At 36.2% G+C, this 21,385-nt stretch overlaps 1 protein-coding gene across 1 annotated transcript in view; it reads right to left on the bottom strand.

Annotated features, from left to right (window-relative positions):
- Positions 1 to 21,385, bottom strand: part of LOC145678640 (aminopeptidase N-like) — a gene marked incomplete in the record, with an annotated part of 683,740 nt that overhangs the window by 534,195 nt on the left and 128,160 nt on the right.

Raw genomic sequence — 21,385 nt, 5'->3', positions numbered from 1 at the left:
GGGTTCTTGTGTGGCTTACATGTGGAAACGATATTTCCAGCCATCTCGCACTTCAATAGATTTGTTACGGGTGGTGATAACTTATATAAACCCATAAAATGATTCATTGCAAGACATTTTTTCCTTTCTTTTTTAAAGCTTTATACACTATATACAGGGTGCAAAAGAAAATGGAAAACAAACTTTGAAAAATGATGCGTCATATCAATGAAAAAAAAATAAGATCTAATAAGCGTTATTCGAAAATTGTCTTTACAACGATGTTAGGCCTCAATAATGTTTGTATTATTATTATTATTATTATTATTATTATTATTATTATTATTATTATTATTATTATTATTATTATTATTATTATTATTATTATTATTATTTTGCATGCTCATTTGTATTAATGTAAACTTATGTACGTTGTAGTTTTTGTATTACACAAATCAATAATTACTCTCTTTTGCATTAAGCTGTACTTTTTCCAAACAAAATGAATAATCAGTTATACTATTAATGGATCATCAATGATACTATTCATATATATATATATATAATTTCACTTTGACGGTGCAACTTAGGGGTGGGCAATGAAGGAAAAGTGGTCGAAAATGACTGATATTACTGTCGAATCCATAGCTTCCGGGGTCGCTGAGATGAACAGTGACATTTCCGATCCCGTTTAAATCAAAATTCAGCAATTTAAATCTAAACATATTCTCCCCGTGTTAAGAACGGGTATTCTGCTAATATTTTATATATGAGGCTTTGTCGTGTTTCCCAAGGAGGTTTCCTGTATTTTCCGTATAGGCCCTACTCATAACTAACGACCAAGGTTGCCAATGGTCCCGATTCTGTCCGGACTATATCAAATTCTGACTTATTTGTCCCTCGTCCCAACCGGATACTCGTCGGAACACATATTGTCCCGATTTATCGATTTTCAAAATTAATTAATAATTTACTTTGCCATTTTTACAAAGGAATAACTAATTGTTTTACACGTAGAGTTTTATGTATAGAATCAATTTAACAAATTTGTATTTTAATTTGATTCATGAAAAAATAGTGAGCAGCTCGTCTTCAATTTATAATTATTTCCTAATTGTTTTGAGTTGACAATCCAGCCGATTATGATAGCAGCACTAAAAAGTTATTTTTGCAACGTCTATATAAAAGCAACTGCTACCGTAGTGGCAGTAATACTAGCGTTAGTTTCAGAGGGTGGTCGCCACGCTAACTGTATCGGGTACTGGACGCTGCCAGATCTACCACCAGTGTTGGCATCTTCTGTTTTACTTTTGGTTCGGCACGCAATCACATTGTTTACATTAACCTGTGCTTCGCAGTATTATTCTGTTCTTCGGCGTTAAGTTATAAAGTTATTTTTACATACAATGATGGATGATAATGAAGATAACATCAATAATGAACCATCCAGATCGAAATCCCTGGGGGAAGGGGGGCTCCAACCTTGATTGTCCTGTTCCGATTTTTTCTTAAGAAAAGTTGGCAACCCTGCTAAGGACGGACAAACAAAAATCTTCTCGAAAGTCTCGACAAATTTTTCGTCGTCTCGAAAATATGTTGAAGATTTTTTCTTATTTAATATTTAATAATCTCATTAAAACTACATAAAATCAATGGTATTCTATGTGGTTGCTTCCAAACCTACTGAAGTAGTCGGCTTTTTTAACACATAATGTACACTCATGTCCAAAATTATTGTTGCATGTCTATAAATATGTTTTTGTAGGAATATAATTTGATAACGAATTCGCCTGGTATTTCTTATAATGTTAGTATGTGTATAATCGTCTAAGACATGTATGTGCCAAATTTCATATCAAAAGAGCAGTAAATAAGAACAATTAAACGAAAATAAAACTTTCTTATCCATTTAGCAACATTTTGTTTTACTCATTCTAATTTTCGTATTTATAATTCTTTTCCTTTGAAATTTACCACAAATATACATTTTCCGATTATACACATAGTATCAGTATTGAAAGTACCCTGCAAAATCATTATGAAATTGTATTCTTACAAGGAGACAGTTATAGATATGCGATAATCATTTTGGACATGAGTGTACATAATACAGTATGATGTATGTATTTAGTATGATATATTTTGATTTATAAGATGTATATTATGTGGCATAATTCTATGTTAAATGTAAGAAATACTAAATTATATTATTGTTGCAAAGAGTCGATTGGAAATTTAACGTATAAATAAGTAGTACGATGTATTTGTCAATTAAAATAAATAACTTTAGATCATACATAAATTCTTATTTTCTAAATTCCTTCGAAAAATCTGTAGATTTGACAACACTAAACTCACCTGAACTAATAGAACTACTTAACTGCAAAGGGACAAGCTGACTAGATGGCACGTCAGATGGGTTGACATCCTATACCATACAGTTCTGTAACAGTGTCTCAATCTTAAAGACAGAAATACCGAAGTGAAGCGTGATTCATGTTTCACACTCAGACTTGTGGTTTTGTCAAACAAGGATCTAAATGACTCCGGATTTTAAGATAATGTGTCTGCACAAATCTCTTTTATCTTCATTAACATAATGAAATGTTTTCTGGTTATATTCGTATACAAAATGAGTAATATGACATTTTGGCGGACAATAGTAATATGATATTTGCATAAAACATATAAGACTCTGTACACCATATATACATATTATAAGGTAAGCATGCCTAATTTCGCAGTAGAGGAATTACGAACTTGGGAAAGGTTATGAAAGTAGTTCACACATGAGTAATATATGGCAGGTACTCCTTTATGAGAAAAAAATGTCGTCCTGCTCTTCTACCTGCCGGGTCCATCAGAAACTACATGAAATAGAGAAAGCAATGAAAATTGTCATGCTTGTTGGGACGTGAAGTACAGCTGCTTATTCACCAGATATTTGTAACATAGATGTTAGACCACAGTATATGTGTATGTAAATATGTAGAGGAAATTACACGGAACCTAATGATATAGATATGCAAAAGGTCCCTAACCATGGTATAAAGCTCAGTACTCTTAAGTTCTTGTAAGGCTGTTTGTAGCCCCGGTACACGAGAAAACATTGGTGTGTTTACATATGTAATTCAGATCCTATCAGTTTGTAACATTTAAGTCAAATAGGCCTATAGGATAGTGAAATTAGCACCAAACAGGCAGCAATGCGACATTAGGCACACCTCTTGAGAAATTAGGACATATAACTGCAAAATTGGGACCAACTGTATTTTGCACTTCGACGAAGCATTACTAAATTTCTAACCGCAGCAAAAAAAAAAAATCTGTATATATTTAGTCACCTTAATATATACCTTCAAACCAATGAAGTCTGCTGTTATTTACCAATTATACATTTGGTAATATATATGCAAATTGTTGCGAAATTGGGCATACTTGCTCTATATAAAATACAATCATTTTATGTATAGAGCAATACCTTGTAAATCACTATAAATATAAAATATTCTCTTCAAAAGAAGTTTATAGCAGAATGTTATCTTTCTAAGCATCTTCAGCTAAAGAGTCAGATCTCCATATTGGAAAGTGTAAATGGGAAGTTCTTGCGTAGCGACAAATACATGAAGCAGTGCTTCAGTAATCATTTTGTTACCTCAGACGCATCTAGTTGTATGTTTCAATTTTCTCAAAAACTTTCAGAAGGAGCGTTATATGTATATGCGCCTTTCAGATGGAGCAAAGGCGCCGGTCATACCATCTAGTAACTATAAATGGAGGTCATCCAGAGAGACACAGTTCAGTAGTAAAGAAGAAGTGTGTCTTAACGTGAGTGTCTGCCAGGGACGGCGCCAGGAACGCTTGATGGGGTGGGCGGAAAGAGGCGGACCTAAATCCAGGGTGGGCGGACAATGAAAATGAGAACTTGGCAATGTAGACATTTTTTGACAATAATTAAGTTTCAATTTTTATAGTCTTTAGTTAGCTAAGGTTCAGACCGAAATTGGGGAGAAACAAAGATGTGGAAAACAGCTGTTTTGGCCTTATAGAAGGTACAATTCCGGCATTCGCCTGGTGGGATTGGAGAAATGCAGGACTTAGGATGGGCTATAGGCTCGACCTACAGAATTCAACCACTACCTTATCAGACACACTACCTCTACTTCGTTTTTTTTAAAGCAATAATAACGGTGTGTACTGTGTAGTCGATGAAGTTCAAGACAGCTTTAACTCTTCTCCCTCCAAGAATGCACATGAATGCATAGAAATAAAAGAAGGTTCAAACAACGCAGACTAACAGATAATACTCTACTTTTCGTTAATAACATAAAATACACAACAAGAAGGTAAAGTAAACCAAGGATAAAATAGGCTACTGCAAACATTTTTATCTTTGAAGGATTTATTACAAGAAAGCAAGAGACAAAAAATATAAATTAGTATATTCAGAAGCAATACTGTCGTCTTCGCTCTCTCCAGCATCTAGTTCATTTTCACTTTCTTCGTAATCGAACACTTCAAATTGCGAATCCTGGTTGTCACATGTATTTGTATTTTTGTCTTTTTCTCTATTGAAGAAGGATTATCACTAACGTCAACGGATTGAAAATCGCGTTTCTTTGAACACAAGGAAGACACTGAGCCTGAGAAGAGATCGCTGATAAGTTTTTTCGACATATTAGCTGAACAAGCACCGACCACCAAGACTTCTGAACGCAACAGAGATCAACTCAACAATGCTGTAATAAGGGTTTTTTTTTTTCAAATCTGTTTAATGCCACACGGATAAGACATGTGGTAATTGGTACATTGCTGTAAACCAGCATTTCCCAACCTTTTTCAACTTGCGGCACACCCATATTATATATATATATATATATATATATATATATATATATATATATATATATATATATATATATATATATATATATATATATATATATATATAATTATTACTACTATTATTATTTGTAAATATAGAATACCGTGGCATTTTTATGTGATTACTGTCCTTCTTACAGAGAAGAAAGTTCGATCACTGATTTTCCCCTGTGGTCAATCATTATGCTTATTTTCCATTCTAATTTTAAAATTAAAAAAAAAAAAAAAATGCAATGAAATATAGGACTCGGGTTTTTAAAAATCTATTTTCTCTTTCGAAAACTGTATCTAACCTTTAACTAAAAGGGAAGATCACTAAATAACGAATAAATAAACAAATCTCCTATACTTTTAAAACTCAAATATAGGTAATTTGTATGCATGTTTGCTTTGTTGAATTTATTGAATGATATGTTAAAATTTCAAGTTACGAAATAGTCTGCAACAATAAAGAAGCAATAATGGTCATGACAATCATAAATACGTTTTTCAACATTAAAAATGTACAGAAAAGTAACACAGTATGAAACTTAAAATTGTACATTTATGGTAGAGGTTCATAATAATGTGAAATACAAATATATATATATATATATATATATATATATATATATATATATATATATTCCCCTATGTCTTGCAATTTGGTCCCTATCGAATTAATAATTTGTTTCGATTTCCTCGCGGCACACCAGCGGCTCAGTCGCGGCACACCAGCGGCTCAGTCGCGGCACACCAGTGTGCCGCGGCACACCGGTTGGGAAACGCTGCTGTAAACAATTGCAAGTTGGAACCCTTTTATAAGAAGCTATCGCGCCGACACAAAGTACTATTCCCCACCCTCTCTTTCTGAAATGAGACAATAGACAATACTGGCCACCTGTCCATTATTTAGTCGGCTTTTTAAAATGTACTTCCTTTTTTGTTTCAGTGCAGCACATACAAACACTGGCGTTTCAATAGCACGATTGTGTATGTGTGTGTTAAACTTTAACTCAATTATCACGACTTTTGTAATCATTATATTACTACAAGTATCTGTCTTAAAATCATTGTTCGTTGCAGAGTTAAACAGTGTCCTAGAACCTATTACATTTCAATCGAAAGTAATACCTATTGCTTTTGAAGTACAGGATGTCACCTTCAGTGCCAGATTTACGTATAAGCTTGGGGGCCCCCAAAAAAATTAAAGAAAAATGGCTGTAATGTCATTTCCAAATAATATGAGAAAGCAAGCAAGATAAAACGCACATACAACAACGGTGTTCTGTACTATTATGTATTAAGCTCTCATGAAGCAAGTAATAGGGACCTGTTTTCCAAACCGCCTGAAATGGGATTTCTGTTGCCCAGCCCCGCTTATAATGGAGCCCTCGTTTCCCAGCTCCGCTTGTAATGGGGATCTTGTTTCAGAGCCCCATTTGTAATCGGGACCCTGTTTTACAGCCATTACACTTAACTATTTTAATAAGATTTCACGGCATAAGTGATAAAGTATCTTGTATGCGGATAGAACTCTAGTACTACCCTTTCACGTACTATTTGGAATTCGACAATGAGTCTGGTAACAGTGGATGCATAAGAAGAAGACATCAAACGACAAGCTGGCACAATAATAGTAAAATATATTGGAATTACAGCCCTAAGCGGCAATAATCTTTATATCGCGAAATTATAGATATTTCGCTGTATGTAAGTATGAAAAGTAGTGTGCAGAAGTATTTTCATAACTTTCAGAACTTGGCACTGATTTTCAAAGTGATCTATAGAGTTGAGTTGATTTTGAATTTAATGTCCCTTTCAGCAGCGAGGCTATATGAGACGGAACCTACTGCTCTCTCCGGGAATCGAACCCGGGTCTGCCACTCCAAAGGTGCGTACGCCAACCGCTTAGCCACGGATGAGCTCATATGGTGATCTATAGAGTGCAATAATGGATCACTACAGGCAGGGACGGATCCAGGGCGCGATCGCCCCCCAGAATTGAATATTTTTTATTTTAAAAATAAAAGCTATCCTAAAAATTTTCACCTTTGTATTATAAACGTCAAATATTGCTATTGACTTCGAGCGACTGGCTCCCCAAACATTCAGAATGGATCCGCCCCTGACTAAAGGAAAGAATAGAAGCACGAATCATAGTGATTTCATCCATTCGTTATAGGCATATGAGTCGTTCGTTTGTATATATTAACAGTATTTTATGTATTGTTACGTTCAGAACTGCCCGAATTTACGTTGTGTAAGTTAGTATGCAGCAGACTGAATGCATTAGGTTATCGGTGCTGCTAGTTACTACATAACAAGGCAAGGTACCAACATCTTTTCGCGTAAAAAGATGCTACCTACATTTATAGGGCTTATAATAATTTTATTGTAACAGGTTTTTCAGCCAGAGACGTATCTAACCAGGGGCCGGAGAGGTCTAAACCCCCAGTTTTTTGAGTGACAGAAATAATTGAAGCCATTACTTACATATTTTTGAAAGTTTATAGTAAACTCACGATATATCTATCATAATCTGGGTTTTAGTTGCCCCTCCTCCAGTTTTAACCTTCTAGATTTGCCTCTGCTTCTAGCGAATTTGTGTCGTATTACACTTTGTGTAATCTTCGACAGTTGCATTCCATTTTGAGTTACTCTAGTAACCTGACCTGGAAAAAGCTCAAAGGATTAGTTGAGCTTCAGGCAGTAATTACCAACCCTGGATGATATTCAGATTGTATTTACTTACATCGGATCCCTGGAAACGTTTCAAACTTTACCCAACTGAATAGAAACAACTTGAAATGAGAAATGATGCGGCCTCCACATATTGTAGAAGCATGGCGTGGAGCATTGATCATAGTTGGTGCAAAAAGAAAACAGAGAAGATCGGCAAGGGGCTTAATTGGGACCAAATTAAACTACCGCTAATTTTACAAATTTTACAGTTTTTCTGTAATGTATTCAAAACAGTAAGTTAAGATAACGAAATATATGCGAAAACGTATTTATATATGCATTAGGTCCATAAATTACCGTATAGCATATATTCAAATAAAAAAGGCGAAATTTTGTCGCTGAAAAAGAAAGCTAGAAATACAAAGATCCCCATTATCTTCAATAGCTTAGGGCCCCATCAAACCTAAATCAGGCACTGGTCACCTTCATTATCGGCCCTAAATCAGGCACTGGGCACTGGTCACCTTCGCCCACCCTCGCCCACCCTTAACGCCGTCTCTGGTGTCTGCATACAGTCAAGAGATGTTTCATCTCCAAATGAGGGAGAACTATCAATATGTTTCATCCTTTGTGGACGACAGGCCCGTAGTTACTCTGATTTTTTAGCGGGGGGAAGTGGGGCTGAGAAGGCAATGACAAAGACATCAAAGAACACCATAAAACTGAACATTTATTTATTATTTACAAAATGTGTATTTATTTTTGAATTATGGAAACCGTAAATTTTTGTTTTATTTTTGTGTGCTTAATACAAGCTCTTTGCGAGGTACGTTGTTTCATATTAATAATTAAAATTGAAATACCGGTATTTATTTTTTTAAACATTAGAACAAAATTATATTACAGCAATTTTAGATCACATCAATACAAAAACAATGTATGTTTCATTCAACTTTTGCACTTGGATGCTTGTTGTGATTGCAGTAATAGGGAACAGTTTGAAATCCTTGAAATGGATAAAGCTAGTGGAACATGTTTGTGTATCTAGCAAGATGCATAACATTTTACACAGAAATGAGTAGAATTCCCAAAGTTGAGCTTAATTTGGTAAATATAATTGCAAGAATTTGTCTGATTTCGAGTCAGTTTGAAAATTCTCTTTAGCGTTATATTTTAGAGTGGGTGGGACAGTGCCCTCTCTAGCCCCTTCCTGGCTACGGGTCTGGTGGAAGAATATTGACATACTGCGAATGTGGTTTATTCTTTCGCGACATTGGTAGAGATATTGGACAGAGTGCGGACAATGCAGTACATACGGACTCGATGGCTCTACGAAGGCCCTACTTAGTGGCGCACCGAATCCCAGCGCTCACAATGGCCGCGTGGACAAACGGCTTATGTGTAGCTCTGGCGGATCGGACAGCCACATTCTGCACATTGGATCAAGCTTTGGAGGCTGTTGGAAAGCGCCCCAATGTCCCTACAAAGAAATCCGCTTCATCTGGCAGAGCGGGCCATATTCGCAAGACGCTCATTGCTGTAGCTTAAGCTGATTGCAAAACAGCATAGATATGGAGAATTACAATCCTGTTGTGCATCTACACAAATGGCAGGATAATATATTTTGACACGAATTCTTCTTCTGTTTGCATCATCATGATAGCCATATACGTATCTGGTGCTACCATGCAACAGGCTGGGTGACCACTGCATTTTGTATCGCCATGTAAATCTAGCAACGGGTGTTATTGTCTGAGGTGCCATTGGTCCGTTCGCGTCTTCTACGTATTGACGAACATTTCACCAACCAACAGTACACTGACGAGATGTTCCTTATAGTATAGGTCCTGCTGAGGACAACATTCCAGCAGAATGAAGCGAGTCCTCATGTTGCACATACTGTCTTACACTTCCTGGCTGGACACGTTCCTCTGCTTACTTGACCGGTAAGTTACCTTGATCTTTTGCCCATTGAACTTGTCTTGCCGATTGGCCGCACAACGCCCCTCTCAAATGTGAACTCCGCCAACTACAGTTGATGAGTTGTGACATCGTTTCGAAGACGAATGGCTTGTCCTAGCCCAGAAGGACACCTTAGGGCTCATCCTCTCGATGTCCTGTCGTGTAACAGCCATTTTGAATCGCTATAGTAAAACCACAAGTTGTAGCCAAGTTGTCACACTTCGCACAGAGATTTTTTTTTTTTCATTTGCTACTTATAACGAAGTTTCTGCCTACCAACTTTGGCGATACTATCTTGTCTCTTTCTTGATGTTGCATTTTTAATGGTAAGCAGTGTTTCTTTTTGTTTGTTTTTTTTTTCTCCAAAATTTTCAGCACGAGAGAATATTTGTGCCAAGAATAATTTCATTCTTACACTTTTCCGGTTTTCTGGCCCACGATTTTTCGATATGCCACAAGTCAGGACATAGACATAGCTATCAAATACACATACATACCTGAAGTAGTATATACACGTATAAACAAAAAATGAAACAGAATTTTAAATTCATGAACTATCTATATATTAAAATGCTAGGTTTATATGTTTGTGGTCAAGAAAAGTTTATACGTTTGTGGCCGGTTCCTTTCGACAATGAGATCTCAAATACCACAAACTTTAGAAACGTTTCGCTGTCGCTGGTCGATTCCAAATTTTGTGTGGATTTGCCAGTTCTAACTCAAATTTTCAAAAAAAGAAAAAAAATTTTCACCTTTTATTTTTCTATTCCGTACTTTAGGCATCGTTGTGACCCTATTAGTTTAATATTGTCCCTAGAACGTTAAGGTTGATACTCTTGTGAAAGGCAACCAATAGAGAAGCTACGTATAGTGAGTTGAAGGATATTTCAGGCGCTTTGCTTTAATCCGAATGACAAAACCTATTGCAAGCTGACAACTTCGAAAGCTTGTTGACCCACAATGAGGCGTACTCGGATATGGAATTATAAGAAAAAAGATATTTGCATTTGATATCATCTATCACTTATCCAAGTTCACCACAAACTCACCTCAACATTCTCTATGTCGAAATACTAAATTTGTATGTTCTATAGCGATTTACTCCCTTTGGGAGTCTTCCTGTATTTTATTTTTGTCTGTAAATGGACTTCTTTAGATATAGTGAGAAGCGGAAAGGAGACTCATATTCATATTAGAACGGTGCGCTGTGTAAACAGCAAAGGTTCTGCTAGTTTATTAAGGAAAGTGTGAAGTAAAATACATATTTTGAGATAACAAACACGAGATTGCCTATTTATTTTCGCATTTGCTCCTCAAAAATATGAAATCAAATTGAATATGTTGACTCTTATTCCTTGTTCCACGTCGATTTTTTGACTTATGCTTTTACTTATTATGAGCAAAAGTAGCCAAGCACGAAAGCAAGATAGTCTAATTTCAATCCAAGCTTCCAAATATGACGCAGTGTCCCTGTAAATCAGGCAAGGAGTAGTGCAAAATGCAAACTTTGGAAAGCTCCTACTTATTCCAATTGAGTTTAACATTCCTTTTCAAGCGACTGCAATTTACCATTTGACTTTCATTTGCAAGGGGAAAAAGAAAAATAGAAAAGTTTCTTTTTATCAAAGTGGGCGAATTCTTTCACACTATATGATTATTAAATTGAATTTGTCCAGGCTCTCAGAACAAAATTCTTCCTGAAACAGTGCAGAATTCAATAGCGAATCACAAAGTTAATGCAGCTATCCATATATTTTTATTCCCGTACTCAACGAGAATGAGCGTACCATTCTGCAGTAATCTTTGAAACTGACTTCAGCCCTGGATACAATAATCCTGTGGATCAGAGAGGTTTTTTTAGATGCATATTCGAGTATGTACCAAGAGCATCGTGGCGATTTTTTTTCTTTTATTAACGAAAGTCTGCAGGATCAATACCATTGATCGGAAATTTCGTATAAGAGCCATCTTATTATCTTTGTCCCCACTTTTAGTTACGTCACGAAAATACCAGTCCATTCTGGATTTTTTTTTTCTCTTACACAAATATCCAGGGATAATGAAAGTACACTCTACGGGTCAAGGCTGTCGTTTGTGGAAGGTCTTTAATTAAAACTTCAATTTATAGAATTCACTGGATGTAGCTGCTCTCTCTCTCTCTCTCTCTCTCTCTATATATATATATATATGATCGTATTCACATCTCTAGTCAAAATACTACGATAGTTTCCACATAGAAAGGGTTGGGAAAAGTGTCAAAAATCTTACTTTTGTGTTTTTCCAGTAATATATGGTCCCTTCTCAACACCGAAGTTTTTGTTATCAGCAATCAATAACAGTCATTTCAAAGTATAGCATCTGTACGGCATCAGAAAATCTGTAAGTTTTATGTCCCACGTTTATGCCGGCTAGTTTAAAGGAGACGACGATGATGAGAAATGAAGCAAATGTTCAATGAAGAAAGTGGAAGGAAACTTGAGAACCCCGAAAAAATCCATGCACACGGTGTTTTTCTACCACAAAGACACTTGGCGCGAGTTGGGATCGACATAAGGACCCATTCACCAGAGGTGAATGCTCTACCACTGAGCCACCAATACCCCCATGTACGGCATCACAGCATTCGTTCTTTCTAACAAAACAGACTAGGAGAACGAATGTGAGGAAAAGGTGCAACGCAGACGGATGATGAAATTGAATAGCGATCTTAGTAGTGTAGTCGCGGGTTTCATAAAGAGTTTATCTGCAAGATAATCAACTTCGCCAATTAGTGTGCTATTATCTGTTTAGCCTTAGCTCTAAACAGAGGTAAACGACAATATTTTTATCTCTCCGCTGCTCAAAATATGACTGGCTACTGATGCACCAATACCACTCTCGCATAGAGAGCAGCAAAGCACACATATGGATTTTAACAATCTTTGTCGTGTAGAGCACAAACTCACTGATCGTTCCTTCTGCGCTACATGCAAGCAGCTGCTTCGAGGGACAAAGAAAGCAAACCAAGAAGAAGAAGCCAAACATCTTAGTCGAAAGCCCAGCTACCATTCCTGGAAACTCCGGCCCTTTCAAGAGCCATATCTCCAACTCTCCACTCCCCAACCATATACCACAAAAGAAAACATCAAACCTCCAAAACAAAAGACACTATAGAAGCAACATAAACTCAGCAATAGAAGAAGTAACTTGTATCATCATGACCTGGGTTGCCTTCATTCTCACCATAACGACAGAGCCGGAACACCAGAGGACCCTCTCAGAAGCCATTGAGAAAGTGTCCACCAAAATCTGTAGTGTTCAAATCTCACGTCAGAGGCATTACAACCACAACCACAGCTATATTGTGAATCGGTTATTTGTTTACTTATTGTGGTAAGTGTAACTTTTCTTCTTTCTGAGTAGTGTTCTTCTTTGTGGGTTTCTGGTGGAGGTATATATATACAGGGTGTTAATGAACTATACCGACAAACTTTAAGATGTGATTCCTCACATCAAAATAAAAGAAAAAGTTCATATGGACCTATAGCGAAAAGTACATAGTTTCAGAGCTAGGGCTGTCCAAAATGGCGTAAAAGCCGAATTTCATCATGCCCTATTTCGAATTCGAGAGACTGTAAATGGTGGTTCTTTTCAGTGTAAGGGAAGATACGCATACATAATCCAAAAGTGCATATTTCATCAATTGTCAATAGGTGTAGAAGATATTCCCTACGGGGTGTAATTCGCAGATATATTTTCAATAGAGTTTTCAGGCATACCCGGATTTCAGGAAGGGTCCAAAGTAGGCAGGAGGTACACTTTGACAACAATGGACATCTAATACTTTGCAGGGAAGTCAGAAGTGTTAGGAACCGGCAGCTCCATGTTTCTTTGTGTTCGGAATAACATGTGATGATATGTATTTCGTCACGGAATATTTCACGTTTTCTACACTTATAAGCGTGAAAGAAAACGTCGCACCAGGCGTTTTCCCGAGTACGAGAGACCGTGCTGCTGACGATTCTTAAAGCTTCCGACATCGCGCCAAAGGATTCCGTGTTCACTGCTATCAAGGCTTATCGTTTGCCTACTTTGGACCAATCATAAATTCAGAGCATATATCAAAATTCGGTTGATTGCTTGTCTGGGAATTTCACCCTGCCGGGAGTAATCTGTACACTCATTGAACATTAATGAACTATGCATTTTTCGATTGCGTATGCGTGACTTCCTTTACGCTGATAAGGACCACCATCCACAGTCTCTCGAATTCGAGATAGGGCCTCTTGAAATTTTGTATTTTCGCTGTTTTGGACAGCTCTAGCTCTGAAACTATGCGCTTTTCGCCATAGGTCCCTATGAACTTTTTTTTTTCTTATTTTGATGTGAGGAATCACCTCTTAAAGTTTATCGGTATAGTTGATTAACACCCTATATATATATATATATATATATATATATATATATATATATATATATATATATCCACCAAAAACCCACAAAGAAGAACACAACTAAAAAAAAAGAAGAAAACACACTTACCATAACAAATATACACATAACCGATGTACAATCATACAATAATAATAATAATAATAATAATAATAATAATAATAATAATAATAATAATAATAATAATAATAATAATAATAATAATAATAATAATAAAACTTCACTAAATCATAATCACCACTTAACAACAGTTTTTCAAGTCCTATATTCCCAGATTTCTTACTTCTGCATTCTTCATGGGTAACACACGCACATCCGCCATAAGAAGATAATACATACATCATAAATTCCCGACTCCTTTCCATCCTCTTACTCTCTAGGACAAAATAGCAATACATGCTTAGATGCCTCTTTCTGTCTGCGCAGAGTAAAGTTTGTTGTTCAGTTAGTTAGCTAGAGTACTTACAACAGATAAAGCAGAACACATCCACACAGTTGAATTGGCGCCATAATTACTATATATGCTTAAATGTTTTATTTCTATTATTTCAATACGGATACTTGATTGCAACATTATTAGATAGTTTGTATTAGATATATTTTTGTCACTTACAAATAATCTTATAGTTTTGTACAGTTGTTTCATAGTAAAAATATTTAACTATTATGCGGAGAAGTACAGGCATTAGTAGGCCAACTCCAAATCAGTGTGTTTTAATCGAACCTAACTCTGTTTATCGGGGCCTAGAGACAAGGCGGAACATATATATTCCGTGCCACCATTTCTTTGACAAGATCAGTCGACTCTGTTGGCTTCGTTGTACACCTGCCTGGCGTGCTACTGAGAATGAACAAATCAAATTTGGGTGTCACACACAAGTAGCTCAAGTGGTAGAGCATTGGCTTCGCATTCGGGAGGTCGTGGGTTCGATTCCCGCTGCCGACCATCCTGATTGAGGTTTTCCAGGGTTTCCCTCAATCCTACCAGGCAAATGCCGGGATGGTACCTACTAAAACAGGCCCTGGCCGATACCTTCCCAAATCCTTTCCATTGTTGTTGTTATTGTTATTGTTATATATCCAGTATAAAATGGCCTCAGAGCTGTATCTGGTAATTGTTAAATAAATAAATAAATAAATTGAATTGGAAATAGCTGATCTGTACTAATGTGTATTATACCAATATGTTCAGAGGAAATCCTCATCCACGTTCTATGAAAAGAGATTTGTTTGGTTAATTTTTCATTCAGAAAATGTGTAATACAAGTACAGAATGATTTTTCTTTCTTTCTTTCTTTCTTTCTTTCTTTCTTTCTTTCTTTTCTTTTCTTTTCTTTCTTTCTTTTTTTTTCTTTCTTTTTTTTTTTTTTTTTGAGAGCGGGTGGATTTGGTTATAACATTTGTAAAAATAGTACAATTTTAATGCAGTTTGTTGGAAACGACCCAAAGAGAATGAAAGTTTTATGCACCATTCGTTGTGCAAGTGTCTAATATATGAAAACAGTATGGGTACAGAAAAATCACCTAAGTAGCGTATTTTTCTAAATTTTTTTAAGAACGTGTGAATTTCATTCGATCATAACATCTGTAAAAGTGTCCAATTTTAATGAGGTTTGTTGCAAATGACGCAGGAGGTATGGTAATCAGTTAACTTTAAAGCAGATGGTGGAAATGGCCTCCATCTTCCCTTAGGCATAGTTCAACTGGTTGTTCCATGTTCGCTGCAGTAGCCTGCAATGTTTCCTGAATGACGTTTCCAATTTCCCTTGTGAGTTAGCTCGCAAGTGTTTCAGTGTTCGTGGGTTATCACGGTACACACGGCCCTTCACATAATCTCATAGGGAGTAATCTGGGGTCGTAAGATCAGGAAACATCGGGGGCCACTATTTCTTAGAAATGATCTGATAACCAAAGTAACTGCTGATCAGGACCATACTTTCATGAGACGTATGTCATGTGGCCCCACCGTGCTGGTAATAACCTTCTGTTTGTTCAATGTCTATTTATTGCACAAATTCATTAAAAAATTTCCATATAATGAGCTGTATACACTGTCAGTTCGAAAACAGTGGATTCCACCATTCATGTTGCGAACATAGCACACCACACTACAATTTTGAGGGCTTAGAGCTTTATCTCAATTAGCCTATGGAGATCTTATGATGTTCTGAGAGTTCACGTAACTAGTCAAGTGAAATAATAATTTTGGGCTTTATCTAATTAACCTTGTTGTGTACAGTTCTCTTGCTAGTGACATGATTGTAAACTTGATAAGAGCATACAATACGAATGCAGCAATTTTTTTATTTAAGAAAAACATGTTCCCAGTTTTCTCAACTCTCATAGATGTGATTTTGTGTACCTCAGTGAAATATATCGCTGAGTGTATGTATTATCTTTTGACTTTTTTGGTCATATGCTAACAATACTGTCGAATTTAACAATAATATGTGTTTAAATTAAATGAATAGCCACATCCAAAGACAATAGCGAAATGGTTGAAAACTTTTTACAAAGCGTTATTGAACAAACTCTCTATTGTCTGGGTAGTGTATAAAGTTTCATCTGGACATGCTAAAACATACTACTTTTGCCATTAAAAGAACATGCAACAATGAAGATAAATGGAAGAAGCTTAAACGAAGATTAACAACGTAGCGAAAATATCGACTTAGACATGGCCGAAACAAACGAGAATGGAGAAAGTAGATGTGAGAGCTGCCAACAGGAAAGATGAAAAGAAGGCAGACCTTTTGTAGCAGAAGAAATTTTCTTCTTGTTTCTCTATATACCACTTGTGTTGACAATCTCCCTCCACTTCATCTATAAATTATTTTGTTCTGCTCCTTTCTTTGTATGTTTCTCTGGTTCTACCTTTGCATTTTATTCATGAACAGAGGGACTTCTTTGTCACAAGCTTATTTCCTTTCCTTCCCAAAAGCCTGCGTTAAGAATTACAAACATGGAAACGCACGTGTGTGCATATACACAGATAGTTAAAAAAATAATGGAAACACCTCCATAAATTTCAACTTACGTGATTAATACTGCATTGGAGTATTTTTTATCTTATAGTATAGCCTGTAATTCGTCGCAGATTGAGTCTTAGGAATTTGGGGATCGTTTCCAGACAAACAACAAACCATTTTTGATGCAGTATTACATTAATTTTCTATTGAGCCTTATCTCTAAACGGAGATAAGCAACACTATCCATATCCTTCCACTATTCAAAAACGTGATTGGTTAGTAATGCATCACTCCCACTCTCATAGGAGGAGGAGATAACTTTAATTTGCATTTAGAAAAATCTCAGTGCCGAGCACTTGCAGCAGAAAGAGCAGAAAATACCTGCCAAGCTGAATTAGCGCCATAATCACCAAATAAGCTTATCTATTATTTCATGAAGTATACTTGATTGTAATATTATGTCTCTCGCATTAAAGAATTCCAAGATAAGATATCTTATTATAATAATTGTAACAAACGTTCTCTTCCTCCCTTTTTCGCGCCGAATTTCCAAAAATCCTTCCTTAGTGTTACCTTACGTTACAAATCGCGTAGGCTTACTGTGCAATTTTAAGTTTCTAGTTTAAGCAGTTTGGCCTGGATTCCTCAATTAGGGAATCTTATTTTAGTATATATAGAGATATACTGAAAACTATCAAGGTTCTCTAGTACGCAGTGCGAACTTTTAGTTAAAATTACAATGAACCACTGGAAAATATCCTGCCATAAAGCCATATTTAGAAACAAAACTGAAAAGAAACGAAATTTTTCGGTTTAACATTCCACGATTATTCCCTTTTGGGCAAAGGGAAACGAATGGTTAAGACAAGTGAATGATGATGAAAGAAACGGTGGAATGAGATTGGGGAGGAAATGGAAGCACCCTGAGAAAACCCACGGACACGATGTTGTCAACCTCAAGCTTACATGGCCGAGGATCAAACCAGGAACCCCACGCACCTGAGGTAAGCGCTCTACTGCTGAGCGACCTTTTATGCACATTTAGAAACAGTGGGTTTTCACCACATGATCTTTGTTAGTTAGTAGCATTGAACATACGTTCCCCTTAGATTATCTTATGCGTTGGGTGATAGTAGTACATAATGCAATGTTCTACGGACTCGTCTGTACAAAAGGACAGACATTAGTAGCACGAAAGGAAGACCACTCCGATTTTCAAATAAAATAGTTTGTGGGCATGTGATTGATTAGAACGGCTATGATGTTAAGTGTATGAAGAAGAATAATATCCAAGGTGATGATTGTATAATACAAAACTCGTGGCAAGACATTATCAGAGCAGGGAAACGTACAAAAACGAAGCCTACGTGAGAAGGATCGCCAAATGTTGAAAAGAACCGTATAAATAATGCGACTATCACAAAGTATCTTAGAGATAATGCGACATAACTGATTGCAGAGAACAGTAGGCTTCGATCGGTTTCTATTATTATAGTTCGACAAAAGATGCATAACCTCAACATTACCGGTAAAGTTGCTATTTCAAAGACTCTGATCACACCACCAACATGCTTGCGCTAGAAAGATGGTGCTGAGAAAATATAACATGGACCGCCGATGATTGGAAGTACTAATATCATCCAATGAGTTATTTTTTCATTTCCAACAGTAGGCATGGTTTATGTATAACAGACTCCTAAGAAGCTGTATGCTGCAAAAAGCCTATTAGAATCGCGCACGAGACGAGATTACCACTTGACCACTTGACCACTTGACAGCTTCGTTTCAAATCTCTTTATATCTACTATTCCTAACTTCACAATTTCTTCTTACCTTCTTATATCTTACAATATCTGCAACTAATGCTTGCAAAATTAAACGGAATTTGCACGGGATGCACCCAAAATGCCTTCTTCCCAACGACTCTTTCCTTTGCACACGTCCACTAGAACAATGACGTTTCCACATGCCAAATGTAGCCACTTCAAGTGTATCCAGTCTCGTGACCTTTGGTGACCTCTAGAGGTTTCACGGTTACTTTCGTGGATAATCTTCATTTGCCGTAGCCCAGTATAACACACTTTTTTTTTTTTTTGTATGCCAACTTTGAACCAGTTCTGCCAACACCCGTTGTTGAGATCTTTGGTGACCTCTGGAGAGCACAGGGTTGGTCATAGGTAGTTGGTCCCATATAAACAATTGCTCGGACTACAATATATCAAAAAATCGCCCAAATCGGATAGACGAGGAAATGCCATGCTTTTTGTACGATATCCTTTATGCCATGATTTCTTTTCTTGATTTCATCTTGAGCAGAGATTGACACGTGAGCTCTAATATTTTGTAAGTTGAGCAGGACTTCGGGGAACCTGGCAAAATCTACCAGTTCTATTTTAATTTTGTCAGTGTTACCAACCAACTAATAGTAAAGTATGATAATTACTGGTCAAAAGTTTAGTGATAGATGTCCGAGGATAAAGATGATTATAATATGGAGTATTGTGTTTTCGCTTAAATATTTATTTAAACTATATGGCTGAGTAAGCTGTCTTGTACACAGTAGCCTAATACTCCTACGTGTATACAAAGATTAAGATGAACCCAGAAAATAGAAAGAAAGAAAAAATGACCAGTCAGGAAAGAAAGAAAAAATGAAGTAAAATACATTATCAATGGACGTGCTAATGTTCTTCCCTGTCTTTTGTGACAGTGAGCTCTTCATTGTAATATTCCAATAAATAAAAAAGAAATACGTATTTCAGTTGAACATTCCACGATTATGGTTTTTACGCTAAGGGAAACGGAAGATTAAAGCAAATAAATAATGATGGAAAACCCGTGGAATCAGAACGTAGTAGAAAACGGGAGTATTCCAGAGAAAACCCACGGATACGCACTGTAACCAATAACCGTGAAAATAAGTGCCTCCTACCATGAAAAATATACGGTTTACCGTTTTTCTAAAATAATGGTAGGAGACCGTTTTTCTGTTAGATGCTTGTGTTGGGCACGCGCATTGGAGAGAAAAAGCACATGTTCGAAGCGAGGATTGATTGCGCGTAGGTTCGGATGTATTGTGCTTTGTTTTGTTTTGTTTCTTTCTTTTGATTGTTTGTTTATTTGTTTAGTGTGTGGTTTTCTGGTGTGATATATAAAGTAGGCCTACTACTATTGAAGATATCCTGGAAATTCAACATTAAGCAAGGTAACGTATGGGAAAGCACCATGTTAATATTTGAACTTTGTTCGGTGATAAACAAAACAAAACTTTAGTTCGCTTTCGTGGCAAGCAGATCGCACCAAAGTGCAACGATTCGTAACCAAGAAGCTGCGGATGTATAAACTAGTCTTATGATAATGTAGCCACCTACGAGTGGTGGTGAAGCTAGAATTAGAATCACAATGTTGAAATACTTAAAACAAAAAAAAAAAAAAAAGGAAAAGTGCTTCGTAGTTCACCGTACTTAGTACAGCATTACATAAATTGTGTTGCATCAACTGGAATTTTTCATGTTACAGAAATAAAAGTATACTGTCACTCATGTGTGCGCGAAGGAGTTGCAGGGGGTCGCTCCCCTAGTTAATGAAAACGTATTAAATTTCTTAATACAAATAAAAAATATCAAATGTAGTAGGGTATATATTAATCAGGGAGATGAGACCCCTAGAAAATTTTCATCGGGCTTCCATGCTGTCATTATTTTTCCTGGATAAATGAATTGTTAGATTTGAAAAATATTTCTGTAAATGTTTTTATCTTTAATTTTTCTCTGAGTACCTATAATCTGTTCTGGTGTCTTGTTAATACCTTTGAGAGTTTAATAAATATGCAAAAGTTCGATACTCTGGAAGTTTGTTGACTTTTTTTTTTTTCGCATTGATGCCACTGTTACATAATTATGCAACCACGTATTTATTAATTTGGGATAGCGGATACTGGATACTGTAGGCAGTGTTGTGAGAAGTTATATGGTTTAGTCGTAGTTTTGGTCATTCTAAGCTATGTTGTCGGGTGTCCGCTTGGTTATCTGAAACCTTAATAATGCGACTAATCGAATGAATCGCTAATTAGAATATTTGAGGTCTATTAGTCTACTGGTATTCATAGCGAAAATACATGCGATAAAGATAGTCTTAACACTGCAACAGAATATCGATTTTTTGAATATCTTAAAAGGACATGGATGTTTGTTCCAACTACATTTTCAAAGCGTGCGAAAACTCAGCTATAAAATTCAAGAAGTAGTTTTTTTTTTTTTTTTTTGTACGTAATATCAAATCCTCTTCTGGTGTTTTGTTCAATACATGACAAAATTGGTAATTTTGAAAAGAAAAAGCAATGTATGTTCAAGATGATATCAGAACAAGGGTTCGATATTACAAACTAAGAATTAATTTCAATTTTATTCTTATGGATATTATGCACGTCGTAGGTGCAACCCTTCTTTCGTTCACTTTTGTGTTTTCTTTAGTTAAGTAGTCTTTAACACCAGTGG

Source organism: Thermobia domestica, chromosome 2 (assembly GCF_964235325.1).
Source record: "Thermobia domestica chromosome 2, izTheDome1.hap1.1, whole genome shotgun sequence".
Taxonomy (NCBI): Eukaryota; Metazoa; Arthropoda; class Insecta; order Zygentoma; family Lepismatidae; genus Thermobia; species Thermobia domestica.
This window is presented reverse-complemented; position numbering and strand designations above follow the sequence as displayed.